General features: G+C 43.3%; 1 protein-coding gene across 2 annotated transcripts in view; it reads right to left on the bottom strand.

Moving 5' to 3' along the window:
* Positions 1–20,745, bottom strand: part of LOC141114481 (lysosomal alpha-glucosidase-like) — a 321,841-nt gene that overhangs the window by 220,668 nt on the left and 80,428 nt on the right. The window contains exon 2 of one of the 2 annotated variants that reach the window (XM_073608187.1): positions 11,512–11,567. The exons of the other annotated variant lie outside the window; for it this stretch is intronic. The gene's annotated coding sequence lies outside the window, so the exon portion shown is untranslated. The remainder of the gene's footprint in view (positions 1–11,511; positions 11,568–20,745) is intronic. 2 annotated transcript variants of the gene reach the window in all.

Consider the following 20,745-nt stretch of genomic DNA (forward strand, 5'->3'; position numbering starts at 1 on the left):
GACGGCCCAGCAGGAGATGAACCGGCAGTTCGCACAGGCTCTAATGGAACTGAAAAATGGGTCCGCAACTCCTGTGCCAGTGGAACCAAAGATGGTATGTCCCTCCTACCACCTACAGAAAATGACACTGGCCGATGATGTTGAAGCATATCTCGCGACTTTTGGGAGACTTGCTGTCCGAAGGATGGCCAAAAGAACAGTGGGTGGGTCTGTTGGCCCCATTTCTGACAGGAGAACCTCAAAAGGTCTATTTTGATCTGGAACCAGATAAGGCCCAGGACTTTGAGACTCTGAATACAGAGATACTTGCACGCTTGGGTTTCACTATGGCAGTCCGGGCCCAGCGCGTGCATGAGTGGACCTACTCCAGCAACCAGCCACCCCGGTCTCAAATGTTCGACCTGGTCCACCTCACCAGGAAGTGGTTGCAGCCGGAGCCCTCAGATCGTGGAGCGTGTGGTAATGGTCTGGTACCTGCGTGCGCTCCCTGCTGCTCTGAGGAAGTGGGTAGGGGGACCCCAAAAGTGCAACCCAGTTGGTAGACCTAATGAAGAGGTACTTTGCTACTGAGGACTTGGTGAACCCGTCTAAGCCCCACTTCAGTGCGTTTAGGGGTACAAGATTGCCCAGCTGTTCTGGTAAGACTGTTCCAGGGTTCAAGAGCATGGGGAAGTTAGATAAGACTGTTGTTACAGCTGATGAGACTGTGTGTCCTAGACCTGGAGACTGGCCAAAGAAGCCAGGAAGGTCTTTGGGACCGTTAAGAGGACTGGGGGTAGAACATATACCGTGTTTTCATTGGCATGCATTAGGGCATATTGCGGCAAACTGTCCTATAGGTGATGAACCTATGCAATGCGATTATGCTTATATGAAAAGACGCATGAAAACATTAAGATGGTGGATGGGGAACCGGTGGATCCTAATTGGGGGGTGTCTCTCCCCTACATGGCCCTTAAAAACCATTTACTGTATCAGGTGGTAAAACGGGGGGGGGGGGGGGGCGGGGGCATCTTGGTATCAAAGACCAAGGAGAGAATCGCCCAGAGATTTTTCTGGCCTGGGTTGTATGTAGATGTCAGGAAATACTGTGAATCGTGCCGAATGTCGGCACTGTCGCCACATTTTCGCGGTCCCCTTGTTCCTCTACCAATAATCGAGGTCCCGTTTGAGAGAATTGTCATGGACCTGGTTTGGCCGGTAGTGAAATCTGCCCGGGGTCACAGCATATTTTGGTAATCCTGGACTATGCAACACGCTATCCTGAGGCCGTTCCCTTGTGTAACACCTCGGCTAAGGCTATCACCAAGGAGCTAGTCCAGGTGTTTAGTCGAGTGCGGATCCCAAAAGAGATCTTAACCGATCAGGGCACCCCAGTTATGTCCAGAGTTACCAAGAAACTGTGTAAGCTATACAAAATCTCCCATTTCCGTACCTCTGCCTACCACCCCCAAACAGATTGTCGAAAGATTTAATAAAACTTTGAAAAGTATGCTGAAAAAGGTGGTCGACAAAGATGGGAGAAACTGAGATTTTTTTCGCTACTTTACCTCATGTTTGCCATACGTGAGGTTCCGCAGGCATCCACAGGCTATCCCCCCCCCCCCATTGAGCTCTTGTATGGTAGACATCCCAGGGGGCTACTAGATGTCGCCAAAGAAACGTGGGAAGGAGAAGCCCTTTAAATTTACAGTAGAGCATAGGCCTGGCAAGCTCCAAAACAATGCAGATGCCCTCTCCCGCATGCACTGTATGTTTGGGACAATTGCTCAGGGGCTTGAGCAGAGGGGGAGGATACGTGACGGTATGCGAGGTCATTGATAATCGATATATTCCATCTCGCATTTGTTCAATTGTCAGAGACTGAACCAGAATCCGACCCAGATTTTTCCAACCTCTAAGGGCAGGCTTGGTTTGTGTCTTATGGTCCACTTGAGTCCATGCTCAGGTGGACGTTAAATGGCCAGGAAGAGAGCACAGCAGTGCTCTGGCCTGAGACTCAGAAGGGAATCTGAGAGAGAGGAGCTCTGTTTGTTTGGACTGAAGAACGAAGGTTTGCTTTACCTCATGTTTTGTGGGTGTCAGGAACCAGCCCCACATAGGGTGCCCACGTGTCCCGGATTGCCTGAGATTGTCCCTTAATTAATTTTGTCCCGTGTCACGGGCACCTTCATTCCGGGACAATACAGTGTCCCGGAATTAAAAAAAAAACACACCACCAGTCCGCCACCCTGATAAACATTTGCCGAACTGTCTGGTTGCTAGGGCTGCCCCGCCTCGTGTCTAGCAACCAGTGACGTCGGCTGACCCATGGGCACCCTACGGCTGAGCAGCGCACCTCCGAGTCCACTCCACCCACCTCCTCTCCTTCTCTGCCTCCAGCTGCAGCAGCAGAGAGAGAGCAGCCACCAGTATCTCAGATCTCCTCCTCCTCCTGAGTCTCCTGACTGTTAGTGGCACTGCTGGTAAGCCAGGATCCAGCCTGTGCCCAGTGCCAGTCCCGGGGGCCGCCGCCGCCTACTCCCGCAGCCGCTGCCTGCAGCAGCACATTGCCAGCCAGCAGCCCGACTTCTCCAGTCCTCCTCCTGAGCCTCCTCCCGCCCACAAGGGCCGCGACCCGACTCCGAGCCGCCAGCCAAACTTCCAGGTATGTGTTTGTTCTGGCAGGCTGGCAGCAAATATCATGACCAGCTCTAAAATGTGATACAGCAAATTGTTGGCAATTGTTGGCATTGTTGGCAAATACGACCTGTTTCTCTGAGTCTTTACATTTCCCTTCATTTTTTAGTCACTATTAAATTATTAAAATCTGCAGACGCTCCACTTCTGTGATTACATCTGCTACATCCTCTACATCAAAAAATAACTGCAATTTTTTTTTAGTGTGGGCATGTTTGTCTTATGTACATGTTTTTTTTTTGGTAAAAAGCCTTAGACCATAGTGAAATAGTTTCTGTCATAGGCAGAACAGAATTCTTCCTGTTCCCAAATGAGATATTATTGAAGAAAGTTTCCATCTAAATGCCTGAAAGTTTCATACAGGATTATACATAATCACAAATTTTTGAAAAAAATAAAACCGCAATAAGCGTATATTGATTGGTTTGTGCAAAAGCTATAGCGTCTACAAAATAGGGGATAGATTTATAGCATTATTATTATAACGGGGGGCGGGGCCACCCGGTGACCCCGCCCCCTCTGACGCAAGGGACATGACGGGACTTCCCTGTGGCATTCCCCGTGACGTGACAGGGAAGTCCCGTCAAGTCACCGTGCGTCAGAGGGTGGCCCCGCCCCCCGTTATTTAAGAACTGTCAGACGAGGAGATGCCGTCACACAGCGGGAGCCTCCCTCCATGCCAGCATGGGTGCGGAGCGGCCCGGAGAAGAAAATGAAGAAGAGAAGAAGATGAAGAAGATGAAGAGAAGAGCGGGAGCCTCCCCCCATGCCATGGGTGCAGAGCGGCCCGAGGAGAAGAAGATAGAAGACGCCGCGGAGGAGATGCTGGACGAGAACGCCGGAGGAAGAACCAGAAGAGCCAGAAGAACCAGAAGAAGAAGATGAAGGAAGCTGGAAGAAAGAAGAAGCATTTAAATAAAGGAATTGTCAAAAACTGTCTCTTGTCATTTTTAACATTTTTAACAGTTTTTTAGTGAAATGGTAGGGGTAAGTACCCCCTTACCTTTTCACACAGGGGGGGGCTGGGATCTGGGGGTCCCCTTGTTAAAGGGGGCTTCCAGATTCCGATAAGCCCCCCGCCCGCAGACCCTCACAACCACCGGCCAGGGTTGTGGGGATGAGGCCCTTGTCCTCATCAACATGGGGACAAGGTGTTTTGGGGGGCTACCCCAAAGCACCCTCCCAATGTTGAGGGCATGTGGCCTGGTACGGTTCAGGAGGGGGGCTGCACTCTCGTCCCCCCCTCTTTTCCTGCGGCCTGCCAGGTTGCGTGCTCGGATAAGGGTCTGGTATGGATTTTTGGGGGGACCCCACGCTGTTTTTTTTTTTTTTTTTTTTGGCGCGGGGTTCCCCTTAAAATCCATACCAGACCTGAAGGGTCTGGTATGGAATTTAGGGGGACTCCCACGTATTTTTTTTTTTTTAATTTTGGTTCGGGTTTCCCTGTGGGGAATTCCCATGCCGTTTTTATCAATGAACTTCTATGTGTATTGTCGGCAATGCAATAGCCGCGAGTAGTTTTAAATGGGTTTTTTCCTTCGAAATGTCATTTTGCTGTCAGACTGTTCTAAACACGGGAAACATGCGCCCCCTTTACAGGCATACTATAGACACCCCCCAGCTACGAAATTTAAAGGGATATTACACTTTTATTGTTTGACTTTAAGCATTATTAAAATCACTGCTCCTGAAAAAACGTCCGTTTTTAAAACTTTTTTTTGCATTGATCCATGTCCCCTGGGGCGGGACCTAGGTCCCCCAAACACTTTTTATGACAATAACTTGCATATAAGCCTTTAAAATTAGGACTTTTGATTATTCATGTTCGTGTCCCATAGACTTTAACGGTGTTCGCGTGTTCGAACGAACTTTTTTCCTGTTCGCATGTTCTGGTGCGAACCGAACAGGGGGGTGTTCGGCTCATCCCTAATTGGGACACTTTTTTCAGCCTAATTTATTACTGTCCCCCACTTGTCAGCCTCATTTATTACCGTCAAAGTGGGAGGCATTAATACATGAAGGTGACAAGTGGGGGATATGAAGGTGATACAGGGGAACAACTGAGGGGGCAGTCTTGAAGAGAAAGGTGACACAAATGGGGGACAGTATTGAAGAAGAAGGTGACACAGATGGGGGACAGTAATGAAGAAGAAGGTGACACAATTAGGGGACAGTAATGAAGAAGGTGACACAAGTGGGGGACAGTAATGAAGGTGACACAAATGGGGGGGGTACTGAAGAAGATGACACAAATGGGCAGTATTGAAGAAGGTGACACAAATGGGGGGCAGTCTTGAAGAAAAAGGTGACACAAGTGGGGGACAGTAATGAAGAAGGTGACACAATTAGGGGACAGTGATGAAGGTGACACAAGTGGGGGGGCAGTAGAGAAGCTGACAAGTGAGGGGATATGAAGGTAACACAGGGAAACAACTGAGGGAACAGTAATGAAGGTGACACAGGGAACTGAGGGGACACTAATAAAGGAGACACAGAGAACTGAGGGGACACTAAACAGGGTGAATTTGATTTAAATCAAGTCAATTTAAATTCAGATTCAAATACCAAGCCTGCCAATGCTGACCTTCTTTTGAAAGTGCTACTAGCTTGGCTGTCATGTTAAGCTCAATGCTTAAACTACTTTCTAAATCACTGACACAAAACACATATAAAAATGCTTGCTTTATTTGTTGCATACTCGTTCCAGGTCAGTGCCTGAATGTATTAAGGCCAGAGGATCAGCATGATAGACTGACAGCATTTTCAGGAGGAGCAGTCAGCAATGGCAGACCATCCATGTGTTTCTCTCATGACAATTTTATAAAAGCCTGAGCACCTTCCGGATTTCTCTCTCTTCATATATGTCTCTCTTCATATATGTCTCTCCAGAAGATCTTACCTGCTGGCAGCTAAGTACAAAGGAGATTCCGGTCAACAGGAGCAATTGCCAATATTCCACCTGGGGTGGTTGTGTGTCATCTGCTTATCTTCAGGTCAGTACAGGTAATTGGCATTTAAACATATTGCCATTATTGGCAACTGAAATCTGACCTATTTGTCAAATTATTTAGGAGCATGCTGACATTTTTCAGTTGTTCAAGAGCCTGCACCTTCTGAAAATGTGACTTTTGTTTTCTTTTTATAAAAATTCCTGATAAAAATTATGTTTAAAAATTGTATTTTTTTTATGCGTTTTGGGATAAAGGGTATCACAAGGATTTTCTGGAGAAAGAGAAGACTAAAGTTGGATGTCTAAACAGGGATGATTTATTAAAAGAAAAAATCGGAACCATGGGAAGTGATGGAAATGGCGGCATTAGTATTATTTTAAATTACTCCTTGCAGAGGAATGAAGTAAAAAGAATCATACGGAAATTTTGGAGTGTACTTAAGCAGGATATTCATCTTAAAGAAATACTTCCAGAGAAACCCAAAATCATTTTTAAAAAAGCACCCAATTTACGAGATAAACTAGTACACAATGTAGTGGAACCACCTCCCCCCAAAGCCAAAAATGTTTTGGGATCTTAAAGGATTCTATGGCTGTGGCAGATGCTACAGCCGTGTTAGGGTTCCTGATAACAACAAAAGAGTAAAAGAATTCTCTGATCCAAGAACCAATCAATCTTATATTATCAAAGACTTTATATCCTGCGATACAATTGGGGTGGTTTATGCATTAAAATGCCCATGTAATTTTATTTATGTTGGTCGCACCACTAGGGCTTTGAAAGACCGTTTAGAAGAGCACGTGAGAAACATACGTAAGGGGTCAGATAAGCATCATCTGTCTGTACATTTCAAAAAAATGCATAATCAGATCACGGCTGGAATGAAGTTTTGGGGACTAGAAGCACCCAAACGCCACTGGAGAGGCTCTAACCTTGTTAGAGAAATCAGTAAACGTGAATCCTGGTGGATACACCAGCTTGGCTCTTTATCGCCTGGTGGACTAAATAAAGAATTTGATTTGAAATGCTTTCTTAGTAACTTTTAATTTGTATTTCACCACTGAGTCCCACCAATGTTTTTTAATTCGATCGATTCTAGTTGGATCTGTATGGGCTATGGGACGGTATTGGATAACTAGATATACCTATTAGTATTTGGTTTTTATTATTAATAGGAGGGGATTATACATTATATAGTTGTCTTGTAGATGCGATTATGTATTACAGGGTCCCACACATTCTTCCCTATATAAAGTTACATCTTTTCGTTTTTTTATTGCTATTTTTATTTAGTTTTTTAGCATTACTGTTAATACTCCCCCACAGTAATTTTTTATATACATATATATTGTACAATTAGGTTCATATTTATATATTTCCTTATTTATGTAGATCTTTTATCTGCATTTTTATGGATTCATATTAGATAGGGTTCTGACCGCTCAATGGGAGTTGACTGGATTTAATAAAGTATATACAATATTATGTACCCCAGCGGGACGGCATATATAAACTATAAGGCAGGATTTGCTATTAAGCTACATATAACATTTTTAGTGGAATTGTTTGTAATTGCGAGATATATGTGTGTATGTATATATATATATATATATATATATATATATATATATATATATATATATCTTTTTTGTACATATGTTTTTTATTTTTTTGATTTTTTTGATTTTAGAATATAGTTGCTTTGTTCCATTTTTATATGGTTAATGCAATAGGCACTATATGTTAGATTATATTGTTGGTAATAGGTGGCATGTATATGTATGAGGTGCGGTATGGTATCCTCGGAAGTGCACGGCTCCGCTCTGGGTTAGATTATGTAAAACATGTTTAAATACATGTTTTAAATATACATTCACATCCAGCTATGGTAGTTAGGCGTTTTTTAATCCCATAGTCATCGGGTACGAAGCTTACCGCTGAATGTAGGGGTTAATGTATTAGAATGCGAGATAACAGCTGTAGCCTGTTACTAGTTTCGTCCGCGGTCTAAGGCAAAATGGCCGCCGTTAGTATATCTTGAGCATAGAGCGCCCGTCCAATCAGATCCCCCTGATGAAGGCACGTGATCCCTGTGCCGAATACGCGTAGGGGAGGGGCCAGGACGGAGCTGTCAGCACGGAGGAATAGGCGAGACGAGTACACCATACCACACGCCATACCAGAGATTGGATTCTTTTATGATAAGCCCTGAATAGGATGGTGCACTTACGCACCTATGTAATGTGAGTACCCCTAGGAGGGGAGTGTTTATCTTTAGAATAAATTCCGTTACTATGTTACACTATGGAGTTTCCTCTCTTTCATTTATGAATCGGGACGCTATTTGAGCAAGTTGGAGGTCAACATCTACATATCTTTTAGAGCCCAGGAGTGGCTCCCAAGTGTGGTTTGACATAGTTTGAGTACTGTGTCACACGCTCTGAGGTGAGCGCATATGCTGTTGGGGGTCACCGGAGAGCACTGAAGCATGCTATATATTTTTGTACACTTCTTGGATGAGCATGATGGATATCACTGATGATGGACACTATATTTGTGCACTTTGCATTTATTAGCTATGAACTTTATGAGCTTTATTTATCACTTTATTGAAGGAGTGAACACTCTTTCAAACTGGAGTTAGCACTTGGTTTTTAATATCTTATGCACATTGCACTTTGGTTATTTATTTATCACAGATTGATAGCACTTAATATTGTTATATTATATATTTTTTGACATTTACATTTTTTCTTTCATATATTGGATATTTTTTTGTTTTATTATTATAAATTCTTTAGCGCAGACACATTTATTTACTTTTGTCACAAAAATGCTGATCTAGCTGCAAAACAAAGCGGGATGCTTTCCAAATTCATGATTCCCTCTAAGGATATGGCAATGCAAGATGAAATGATAGCAGCTGAAATATCAATGGTTTACCATTCCGTGTGCCACAGTCATTCATATAGCTCTTTGGACTGCACCATGAAACTACTTCCTGTTATATTTCAGGATTCTGCAAAAGCCACTAGGATGTCATGTGGTCGTACCAAAGCTGAAGCCATTGTAACAAACGTGCTGGCTTCTTACAATGTGGAAATGGTAGTTAAAGATTTGAAAAACAGCTATGCTTATTTTAGTGTTGGATCGGATGCATCTAACCATGGACACACCAAACTTTTCCCCTTAGTTCTGCGTTACTTTAAGCCCTCCAAAGGAGTGGTAACAAGCTTGTTGAATTTTTATGAAGGTGAGGAAAGTGCTGCTGCAATTTCAGAGCAAATTTTAAATGTGATTAAAACAAATGGCCTATCTGTGGACATGATGTCTGCATATTCTGCTGACAATGCAAGTGTGAACTTTGGTAAGCATAATGGTGTGTACAAGAAGCTTCATGCTGTAAATCATCGGATATTGCCAGCTGGCTGCCCAGCTCACATACTTCACAATACAGCTAAAAAGGCTTCAGATGTCTTAAATTGTGACGTGGAAAGTCTAATTTTGAAATTATTATAGAATTATTTTTCGATATCAGCCAAAGTATTGGTGAGGACGAAACACCTAAAGTAATATGGCAATTTATTGTGGATGAAGCCAGTGAGACCAGAGAACTGGACCCGCCATCAGTTCCTGAGTTATATCTCCAGTTTTTACACAACTGCTTGCCTATTTTTCAGACAGCCATATTAAAACTGGAGCGAAATGACTTGATTGCAGTTGATGTATATGAGATCATGACATCAGTCAAAGGCAAACTAGTACAAAGACAGACCTTTTTTTGGATATCTAGTTGGGAAAGCTTTGAAAAAATTACCTCATCTGCAAGCAAAAAAAAAAATAGAATCAGAATTCCTAAAATTTTATCGAAAAGCTGTTCAGTATTTAGAACAGTGGTTTGATTTTTCAGACAAAAACAATTTGTCTAAAATTCAATGTCTAAATTTGAAGGAGAACCTTACCTTTGATAACCTGGTGGCATCAGTGGAAGCTCTGAAATTAGACTCTGTTTCAATAGATGACCTTTATGAAGAATATGCTTGTGTTTGTCCACACTTTCAAAAGGTTTCTACCAGTACTGAAGCGGATGATGATCTCAACACTGATGTTAAATGGTCAACAATATTCATGAAGGCTGGACCTGACAAACTGCCAAACCTCTTGAAAGTGGTTTCATTTGTCATTAACAACCTATGCTCAAATGCAGCAGTTGAAAGAGTCTTCAACATGATGGGAATGTGCTGGTCTGACACAAGAAATAGATGCAGCATTGATCTAATAAAATCTGAACTTCAGGTGAAAATTAATTTTGACATGGGCTGTCAATCTTTTTCTAGCTTCGTAAAACAAAATAAAAAAACTCTTGCAATGTGCAACAAGTGACAAGAAATACACTTTTTTTAAACATCAGTGTTAAAAACAAGATACTCAGCTGGTGTCATGTGGTCTGAAGGATTTGATTATGGTCATATTGCCATGTGAGCTAAATTAGACACAGCATCAATATTTCAGCAACATTATATTTACAAATGACTGTTTTGTAAGTTTTTTTTCTTTATATTTTCAAATATATATTTATAGTAATATATCTGTTATTTACACATTAAGAAAAATGTGGATTTGTTTGTGGTTTATTATATATGGTTGGTTACTACGCTAGTTTATACCTAGTTTCTAAAAGTTATTGCTCATTGAGAAAACAATAAAAATAATCCTGTTAATTTATTGCAACTTGTTCTGTTTGTTTTTTTCTATTTCTTAAGAGATGTCTAACACATTTAAAAGTATGACCTGTTTTAGGTAGCCAGTGATTGTGTGCAGGGCGCAATCACAAAATACTGAACAATGCACAGGCAGCTATGTTTATAGCAATCTCAAGCATAACTTTGATGCAATGAACTTGCCAGAGTAAGTGAAAGTATGCCGTTGTCACTAAGGCTCGGTTCACACTGGGGCGACTTGTCAGGCGACCTAGTCGCCTGACAAGTCGCCTCCCGTTCTGTGCTATGGAACCGTTCTAATTGGAGCGACGCAAGTCGCTCCGACTTAGAAAAAGGTTCCTGTATTACTTTGGGGGCGACTTGGGGCGACTTGCATAGACTTCTATGCAGAAGTCGTCTCGCAAGTCGCCCCGCAGTCGTTTGCAGGTCGCCTCGCTGAGGCGACCTGCAAGTCGTGCCGCCCATGTGTGAACCGAGCCTTAGTGACTTAGTTAAAGCAGGTGCACATTGTATACCACCTGTCTAAACTGGTTACCACTGTTTGCTTTTTTTCCCCAAAATTGGCAAAAAAAAGTATCAAAAACCATCTTTTTTTGGGGGGCGGGCGTGGGGGGGCGGGGTGTGTCCCTGAATGGCAGTTTGGAAATGTGGTCACCCTAGCCCCACACCGTATAGAGAGCAGTGTGCTGTTTAGTTTAGCGCTGGATGGCAAGGGTTTGTTGTACTGTTTTGTGTTTTGTTTATTTTTATGACTTTGCGAACTACATGTAAATAAAGTTGGCAACCCGTCAGAGTTTAAAGAAACTGCCTGTACCGACTTTCATTCTAAGAAAAGGTGATACCCCCCCGCCACCAACGAGCTAATCTCCCCACAATATATATATACATATTTATTTCTGTGTGGTATTGAATTGCATTATTATCGTTCTGTATCATGCTACATCTAGTGGTGGCTTAGAGCACTTTGTTTACTTTTTTGATTTTTATCTCCCTCTATTTTCTTCTCCTGTTTAGTGCTGGTGTGTTCAATCCTAGCTAAACCATCCCTGGTTTCTTCCATATTCCCTTAGTCAGTGTTAGTTCTTGGCAGAGACAAGACTTAGGAAAGTTATGGTCTTTAATTTTAAAACACTGGAAAACATCCTCTGTACTGCACTTACCTGAAAGAATATTGCATTAGATTCAACTTCTGTGTCTTATTGAAAAGTTAGGCTGCCTGTGGATGATGCCAAGTCATCAAGTCAAAGAAGCATTTGAAACTGAACATTCTGAGACATAAACTGTGTTTGCACAAATTCACATGAAACATGAAATCTCTGATAATGTGCAAATTGCAACAATCTATAGCAAATAAGAATTGAAGGCAGGCTATGGTGTTTTTTTTATCCATTTTATTAATTTTGTGTTTGAAAGTTTACAAATGTACAGGCAGTTTACAGCATATAAGTAAAGTTAGCTTGGTGAAATGTGTCAGTAACCTAGAGGTTTATTTCCAATATTGTATATTTACTTGGATATCAAAATATTTTTAGTCCTTCACATCCATAATAAAAGTGAGAGGATGGTATCTCTTTAAGGCTGGGTTCACACTGCTGCACTGTGCGACATCGCATGTCATGTCTGTGCAATGCAAATTCAGCTGAAAAAGTCACGCAGGACCCTTTTTCCGATCCGCACCAGAATCGGATCGCATGGGTGTTCACACCCATGCGATCAATCCTGTCCAATCAATTTGGACAGGAATCGGATTGATATGCGAACCGATCTGGGGGTGTCATTAACTTTGTATGGACACTCCCAGCAGTTCGCATAAGGCAGTGTGAACTGCCTGTGAGTCAGGTGCGATGCGGGAACTGGCAGTGGATTCGCTGAGTTTCCCACACCGCACCAATGTGAACCGAGCCTAAAAAACCTTACTGGTACATGGTTCATGTATAAAACTGTATAAACCTCAACACCCAACAGGTTTAGAAAATATCCCTTTAGATATGCAAATACTCCTATCCATCTTGGAGGATTACCATGTACAGTCATCTTATCCTATTCATAAATTTCTTCTTCCTAGTCTTCAGAAACAATATATGTGACATGTTATTCAGACCTTTTAATTAAAGTGGAACTCCACGCAATCAGCTAAATGCACAACTAAAATATTTATATGTGAATCAATATCTTCCAAATGGTTTGTACATTCTGTTCAGCAATCAGGGCTGCTCTTAGAAATCACGGGGCCCCATACAGCCTAACTGACAGGGCCCCACCCCTGATGGCTCACATTTGAGACAGAGAACGGGACTAAGGACAGACATTCCCTAGAGGAGAGGAGGGAAGTTAGCAATGCTGCAGGGGAGGGGGCCACACAGGAGGGGGGCCTGGAGAGCAGGGGGGTGGGGATGCAGATACCAATCCCCCTGCAGTGCAGCCGAAGGATAAAAAAGGAGGAGCTGGAAGAGCTGCAGGGGGAGCCACAAGAGTTGGCATTAAGGCAGTACAGCAGTCATTCCTGCTCAGCAGGTGCCTGGGCCCTAGGGTTGCCACCTGTCCAGGATTCACCCAGACAGTTCGGGTTTTAAATCATGTGTCTGGGTTTCAGTCCACCTGAAACCCGGACACATTATTCAGACCAGGCTGTGGCTCCCCAAGTAACTGAGATGGTCGTACACAAATCTGTTGCCACTGCGGGCGGCTCTTTGGGGGCAGGTTTTGGCATCACTGAAGGGTGGGGTGATGTCAGCAAGAGAAATTTGGTCACACCCACTGGCGCGCTCTGTGCACTACATTACTACTCTCCTTGGAGCACCCAAATGTGTCCCAGGTCTTTTATAATCCTATAGTGTTTACTGCAAAAAAAAAAAAAATTGCCCTGTGCCGCAAAAGTGTTTGGGTTTGGCTTGAAGAAAAGGTGGCAATCCTACTGGGCCCCCATTTTGAACTAATGGGGCCTGGGCCTAGTACAGGAGAGCTGGCTGTACTGCCTTATCAGCGGCCCTGTCAGCAATGCTACTACTTTTGCTGCTTTCTGGATGACCTCCCTGCTAACTAGACAGATGTGATGAGGTTGATTCTTTGTCTAATAAACATCTAAAACCGTTCCAATAAATGCAGCATACACTTAGCTGTCATCCTGGAGTTATTCTTTGCATATGAGTCCATAGTAACATTGGGTGTTTAATTGCTGTGGGTGTGTGAATAGTGTAAATGTTTTATTTATATATATATATTTACATTGTGTGTCTGCATGCGTTTCATTCTTTAGTGAAAAGCAGTTTACATAGTAATGTAGCGAGATCAGTGAAATACAAAATCTAATCTCTAAGCCCTTTGCACATTGCTCCCTACTATTAAATAAGACTAATATCTCTCGGGCCAGTATAAACTGGAGGCTAGAGTGTAAAGTATGAAAAAAACACTTCCCCATCATTTTCAGAGGTGTGATATTCTTTATAAAACATAGAACATGATTGTGCCAGAATGTCACCAAAGGTATGGTCAAGCATGGAACTCCAATTTGCTTCTAGATAACAGAAATAGATGAGAACTGCTGAAACCCAGCCTGTGTTCAATTTTTCATGAAGTTCTTTAGGGGGGTCCTATTAGGGATGCCACCTGTTCGGGATTCACCCGGACAGTCTGGGTTTTGAATCATGTGTCCGGGTTTCAGGCAGACTGAAACCCGGACAAGTTACGCAGACCGGGCTGTGGCTCCCCAAGTAACTAAAATAGTAACACTGCGGGCAGCTGTCTGGGGGCAGGTTCTGCATCACCCACTGTTCGCTACGGCACGCTATGTGCACCACATTATTACTCTACGGCTGCTAAAGTGTTCAGGTTTGGCTTGAAGAAAAGGTGGCAACCCTAGGTCCAGTGTATGAAAATGTATTGTTGGGCTTAGTAGTAAAGCACACATGTGCAAGGAGGACATGCCCTCAACCTTCCTTGGGACTTTTCCTGAGATTTGAACCAAATTCTGGGTCCCACCCCATGTTTCTGTGTTCCAGAACCCAATGCCAGTACCTAACTGGTGCCCCTACAGGTGAGGAAAACCTATTCTCACTGTTTCTGGTCATGTGACTAAAACATCACATGACTCAAAGCCATAAAGGAAATCTAGTATATATTTCTTCAGTGTGGTCTGAGGTGCAGCACTGGTCTGGGGTTCAAAGGAGTTGTGGAGGGGGAAAGCTGATCAAAGGTCTAAAGAGGGGCATATCTGAGACTCAAAGAGTTTAGAGTGGACTAATAGACTGAAGGGGAGTTTAAGGGGGGCTGATTTAGGCTCTGAAGGGATGTTTAAGGAAGGCCAATGTGAGGTCAGATGGAGGCCTGGTTGCGTGTCTGAATGTTGAGAGAGATTGATCTGGTGTCTGAATGTCAAGGGTGGAAGATCTGAGGTCTGAATGTTAGGAGGGGGCCCATCTGGAGTCTAAATGTTAATGGGCAAATCTGGGATCTGAATGTTAAGGGGCCCTTATTTTTTCCTACCACTGACACCGGGGTGTTTTTTCCTCCCACTAACCACGGAAGCCAGGGCCATTTTTCCTCCCACTAATGGAAGTGCATTTTTTTTATGCTGACGCTCACCACTAACACGGGGTGTTTTTCTCCCACTGATGCCACACATGTTTCTGCCACTGACCACCAACATTTTGTTTTTGTCCTACTGGCCACCCATGCTGGGGCATTTTTTCCCTTCCACAGCAATGTAAAAGGCACTAGGTTACACTTAACTAATGCACTCTGTTTGCTGTGCTGTATGTTACAAATTCCTAACCAAATAATTTATTTTCTATTTTATTTGATTGCTAAGTAGGTCTGAAGTGTTTTAATTAGGCTCTTCTTTGGCTCAGAGAGAAAGCATATGTAATGGAAGAGTTTTTAACAATCCTTTTTTTTTTTTTGTTTTGTCCCGAGGTTTATGTGTGTGTATAACTGATGTAGCACCCTCCTAGGTAGGTGCTAGTGAGTGTATATAGTTTTTGGTTTCTCTGCTTAACCGGGAGACAGCTAGGTAAATTTATGTGCTGTCTGCTTAACAGGGAGTGGTGATTGTTTGATAGAGTCTGCTCTGGTGCGGCCCATGCTGTCTGGGGAAGTTCTACACTGCTCCAGTAGCTATAGAGTATATTGGACAGTGGGTGGAAACCTGGAAGATGAAAGCATGGATGTCTATACAGCCCTGGCCAATGGGAAGGGGTTGTGCCCCAAAGCATCTTGAGTACCTGTATTTAAGTCTGAGGAGCACATGGTGTAGGGAGTCCAGTCTTTCTCTGGAGAGAGGTCCAGGTGGGGAGGGAAGGGGAGGGGAGGGGGGCAGGAGTGATGCCGCCTCTCTCCCCAGCACAGGCTGCCATGCAGCCTCAGGTGGAGGCTTGAAGCTACAACCCATGGTTCCTTTGCAAGCTGACTGAGGGAGGATGTCCATGGGTCTGGTATCACTGGTATAGAGTGTCCCTTGGAAGTTGGAAGGAGGCTACCAGCTGTCCCTGGACATTTTGTGAGTACAAACCCTTAAAGAGATCTCTGAGACTGTGTTGCTGAAATCCCCCTTTTGATCCTAGAAGTCAGCATACTGGGTGTGTGAGCTAAAGGAGACACTGGCTATACAGTTCTATTGAGAGACAGTCTCTTGTATAATCTCCACACACTCTCTGACCCTCTCCCTTTCTCTTTTTCTCTTTCCCTCTTCCTTTGCCCTCCATACCTCTTCATCTCAGACTCTAACCACACCCCTGTTAAGCCACACCCATTTTTTGCTGCTACGCGTGCCACATTTTTTCTCTTTGCTAAGCCACACCTACAAATGAATTCCCTGCCCCTGATTAAACTAAGACTCCGCCTACATTAAAAAAAAAGTGTCCCTAATTTTTTCAGAATGTCGGCAACTCTGTACCACTCATAAAATTTTACGCATGTGGATTATTTTTCCACATTGCAAGATTTTGTTTATCCTCTCCTGTTGGGAATGTAGTGAAACAAAATCCATATAGGACAACGAGACATGATATTCAGGTGTACTCCCCATGTTGGGGACCGTAGCCTAGGTGTAATAAGTATGAACAGCCTAGATCATGGGTTCCATTACAACATATTAAGGTACAAGATGCATCTATACAGGCTGAGAATAAGCAAATAAAACAGGATGGATCTTTGAAGGAATTTCAAACTCTCAAAACAGATTTTATGGAATTAAAAAGACAGTACAGGTTTAGAAAAAAAATGCTGGTATTTGTGGTGTCTACAGTTTGTCCTTAAGCTAGCTAATTGTGAGAGCATGTTTGGTTGTGTGAGATCCATGGAATTTATGTTGTGTTGCCTGAGTTAACTGTCTGATGTTTGTTTAACCCCTTCCTGACCAGCCGCCACGGTTATACTGCGGCAGGTTGGCTCCCCTGGGCGAACCGACGTAACTGTACGTCGGTTTGCCTTTTGACCACTAGGGGGCGCGTGTGCGCCGCCGGAGCCGATACGCGCGCAGCCAGGCACCTGCGATCGCTCCACACAGAGACAGAACGGAGATCTGTCAATGTAAACAGACAAATCTCCATGCTGTCAGGGGTGAGGAGAGCGATCTGTTCATACTAATGTCCCGTACACACGGTCGGACATTGATCGGACATTCCGACAACAAAATCCTAGGATTTTTTCCGACGGATGTTGGCTCAAACTTGTCTTGCATACACACGGTCACACAAAGTTGTTGGAAAATCCGATCATTCTAAACGCGGTGACGTAAAACACGTACGTCGGGACTATAAACGGGGCAGTAGCCAATAGCTTTCATCTCTTTATTTATTCTGAGCATGCGTGGCACTTCGTGCGTCGGATTTGTGTACACACAATCGGAAATTCCGACAACGGATTTTGTTGTCGGAAAATTTTATAGCCTGCTCTCAAACTTTGTGTGTCAGAAATTCCGATGGAAAATGTGTGATGGAGCCAACACACGGTCGGAATTTCTGACAACAAGGTCCTATCACACATTTTCCATTGGAAAATCCAACCGTGTGTATGGGGCATAAGTGTGAATAACGATTGCTCTCCTCTCCCAGTCAGTCCTCCCCCCCCCCCTCAGAGTGAGAATCACTCCCTAGGGAACACCGTTAACCCCTTGATCGCCCTCTAGTGTTAACCCCTTCCCTGCTAATGACATTTACACAGTAATCAGTGCATTTTTTTATAGCACTGATCGCTGTATAAATGCCAGTAGTCCCAAAAATGTGTCAAAAGTGTCCGATCTGTCCGCCATAATGTCGCAGTCCCAATTAAAAATCACTGATCACCGCCATTACTAGTAAAAAAAAAAAAAAAATAATAATAAAAATGCCATAAATCTTTCCCCTATTTTGTAAATGTTATAACTTTTGCGCAAACCAATCTACGCTTGCTTATAATTGCGATTATTTTTGGTAGTAAAAAAAAAATCTAGAATGCATATCGGCCTAAACTGAGGAAAAAAAACGCTTAAAAAAAAAAAAAAAAGGGATATTTATTATAGCAAAAAGTACAAAATCTTGTGTGTTTTTTGCTTTTGTTTTTTTTTTTCAAAATTGTTGCTCTTCTTCCTTCTTTTTTTTTTTTTTGTTAGTGCAAAAAATAAAAACGCAGAGATGATCAAATACCACCAAAAAAGAGCTCTATTTGTGGGGGAAAAAAAACATCAATTTTGTTTTGGGTACAACGTTGCACGACCGCGCAATTGTCAGTTAAACCGACGCAGTGCCGTATCGCTAACAATGGCCTGGTCATTGAGCAGCCAAATCTTCCGGGGCTGAAGTGGTTAAAGTTTAAAAAAATCAAGTGCTGCCTCAGCTACAGACAGACCACTGAAAACTGACCCCTCTCCTCTATAGCTAGCTCTGTGAGTTTAAAGCACTGTATCAACATGCACATTTAATGAGCCAAGTTAAATTTAAAAGGGAAAGGTAAAACATTTGCAATAGTTAATTCATATGTGTATTCACTTTAATGTGTTTTCCTAGAGATACAGTTCTGAAGAGTTTTCATTGTGTTCAGTATTATGAAGTTTTTTGCAGACCAATGGTAACTTGCCCGCCGCGTCACTAGGTCCCCTATGTGCGTGCCCGTGAACACAGCAGGGCCATGGATCTGTGTGTGTAAACACACAGATCCATGTCCTGTCAGAGGAGAGGAGACCGATCTTGTGTTCCCAGTACAGAGGAACATCGATCAGTCTCCTCCCTTTGTGAGTCCCCTCCCCCTACAGAATATGAATGATAACACAAACTTTTCTTTCTTTCACTCATATTTGGCTGAAGCCATTTATTATCAAATGTAATGTGTTTATTCTTTTTAAATCATAATGAAAACAGAAACAAAAACTACCAAAATGACCCTGATCAAAAGTTTACATACCCTGGTGATTTTGGTCTAATAACATGCACACAAGCTGACACAAAGGGGTTTGAATGGCTATTAAAGGTAACCATCCTCACCTGTGATCTGTTTGCTTGCAATTAGTGTATATGTGTGTATATGTATGTGTGTGTATGTATATATGTGTGTGTGTGTGTATATAATATAATATATATATATTCAATGTGTTTTTGGACTCCGGACAGACCCTTGCATCTTTCATCCAGTGCTGCACTGACGTTTCTGGATTTTGAGTCATGGGGAAAGCAAAAGAATTGTCAAAGGACCTGTGGGAAAAGGTAGTTGGACTGTATAAAACAGGAAACGGATATAAAATGATATCCAAGGAATTTCGAATACCAATCAGCAGTGTTCAAACTCTAATCAAGAAGTTGAAAATGAGGGATTCTGTTTAAACCAAACCACGGTCAGGTAGACCAACTAAAATTTCAGCCACAACCGCAAGGAAAATTGTTCGGGATGCAAAGAAAAACCCACAAATAACTTCAGGTGAAATACAGGACTCTTTTTGAAAACATGTGGTGTGGCTGTTTCAAGATGCACAATAAGGAAGCACTTGAAGAAAGATGGGCTGCATGGTCAAGTCGCCAGAAGAAAGCCATTACTACACAAATGCCACAAAATATCACGCTTACAATACGCCAAACAGCGCAAAGACAAGCCTCAAACCTTCTGGCACAAAGTCATTTGGAGTCATGAGACCAAAATTTAGCTTTTTTTGCCACAACCATAAACGCTACATTTGGAGAGGAGTCAGCAAGGCCTATGATGAAAGGTACACCATTCCTACTGTGAAACACGGAGGTGGACGGCTGATGTTTTGGGGATGTGTGAACTACAAAGGCACAGGAAATTTGGTCAAAATTGATGGCAAGATGAATGCAGTATGTTATCAAAAAATACTGGAAGAACATTTGCATTCTTCAGCCAGGAAGCTGCGCATGGGATGTACTTGGACATTCCAACATGACAATGAACAGCAGAATAAAGTTAGAGTTCTGGAGTGGTCATCTCGGTCTCCTGACCTCAATATCATTAAGCCACTCTGCGGAGATCTCAAACGTGCAGTTCATGCAAGACAGCCCAAGAATTTCCAGGAACTGGAGGCTTTTTGCCAAAAGGAATGGGCAGCTTTACCATCTGAGGAGATAGAGCCTCATCCACAAATACCACAAAAGACTTTAAGCTGTCATTGGTGTTAAAGGGGGCAATACACGGCAGTGTCGGCTGGTGCTCAAAATTTTTGGGGGAGCGCAAACCAACTGAAAAAAAAACATGAATTGCAGCCACTGTGCCCATCAAACACAGCCACTGTGCCCATCAATTGCCGCTACTGTGCCCCATCAATTGCCGCTACTGTGCCCCATCAGATGCTGCCAGTGTGCCCCATCAGATGCCGCCCGGAACTTACCTGTCTCGGAGCGGGTCAGTGGCGGTCTCCAGCATGTCCTCCATGTCTTCTTCCATCCTCTCTCAGGCGTCCAATCACAGCGCCTGACGTTTCAGCCAATCAGGTGACCGGTAACAGACCCGGCAACCTGATTGGCTGAGAGGTGGATTCAGTGTTAGCAGCTTCGCTTTGCTATCACACAGCTGAGTGAACAGTGAACGCACAGCATTGCGCCCGCTGTTCACATGTTTGGTTGCTTCCAAAAAACACACCCGCCGGTGTAATTCAGATGCCCGGTGCCCTAAAATGGGCCGGGCACCTGAACAGGGGGTGTCAGCAGTGACCATAGATTCATGCATTGCATGAATCTATGGTGATTAGAGCGGTGCAGTAGAGAGAGCGTGGCGCTCCCATGCCCTTTATGGACGCACCGCCACTGATACACGGTATTAAGAACTGGGGTATGTAAACTTTTGATCAGAGTCATTTTGGTAGTTTCTGTTTTCATTATGATTTAACCACTTGCTTACTGGGCACTTAAACCCCCCTCCTGTCCAGACCAATTTTCAGCTTTCAGCGCTGTCGCACTTTGAATGACAATTGCGCGGTC

Source organism: Aquarana catesbeiana, linkage group LG12 (assembly GCF_042186555.1).
Source record: "Aquarana catesbeiana isolate 2022-GZ linkage group LG12, ASM4218655v1, whole genome shotgun sequence".
Taxonomy (NCBI): domain Eukaryota; kingdom Metazoa; phylum Chordata; class Amphibia; order Anura; family Ranidae; genus Aquarana; species Aquarana catesbeiana.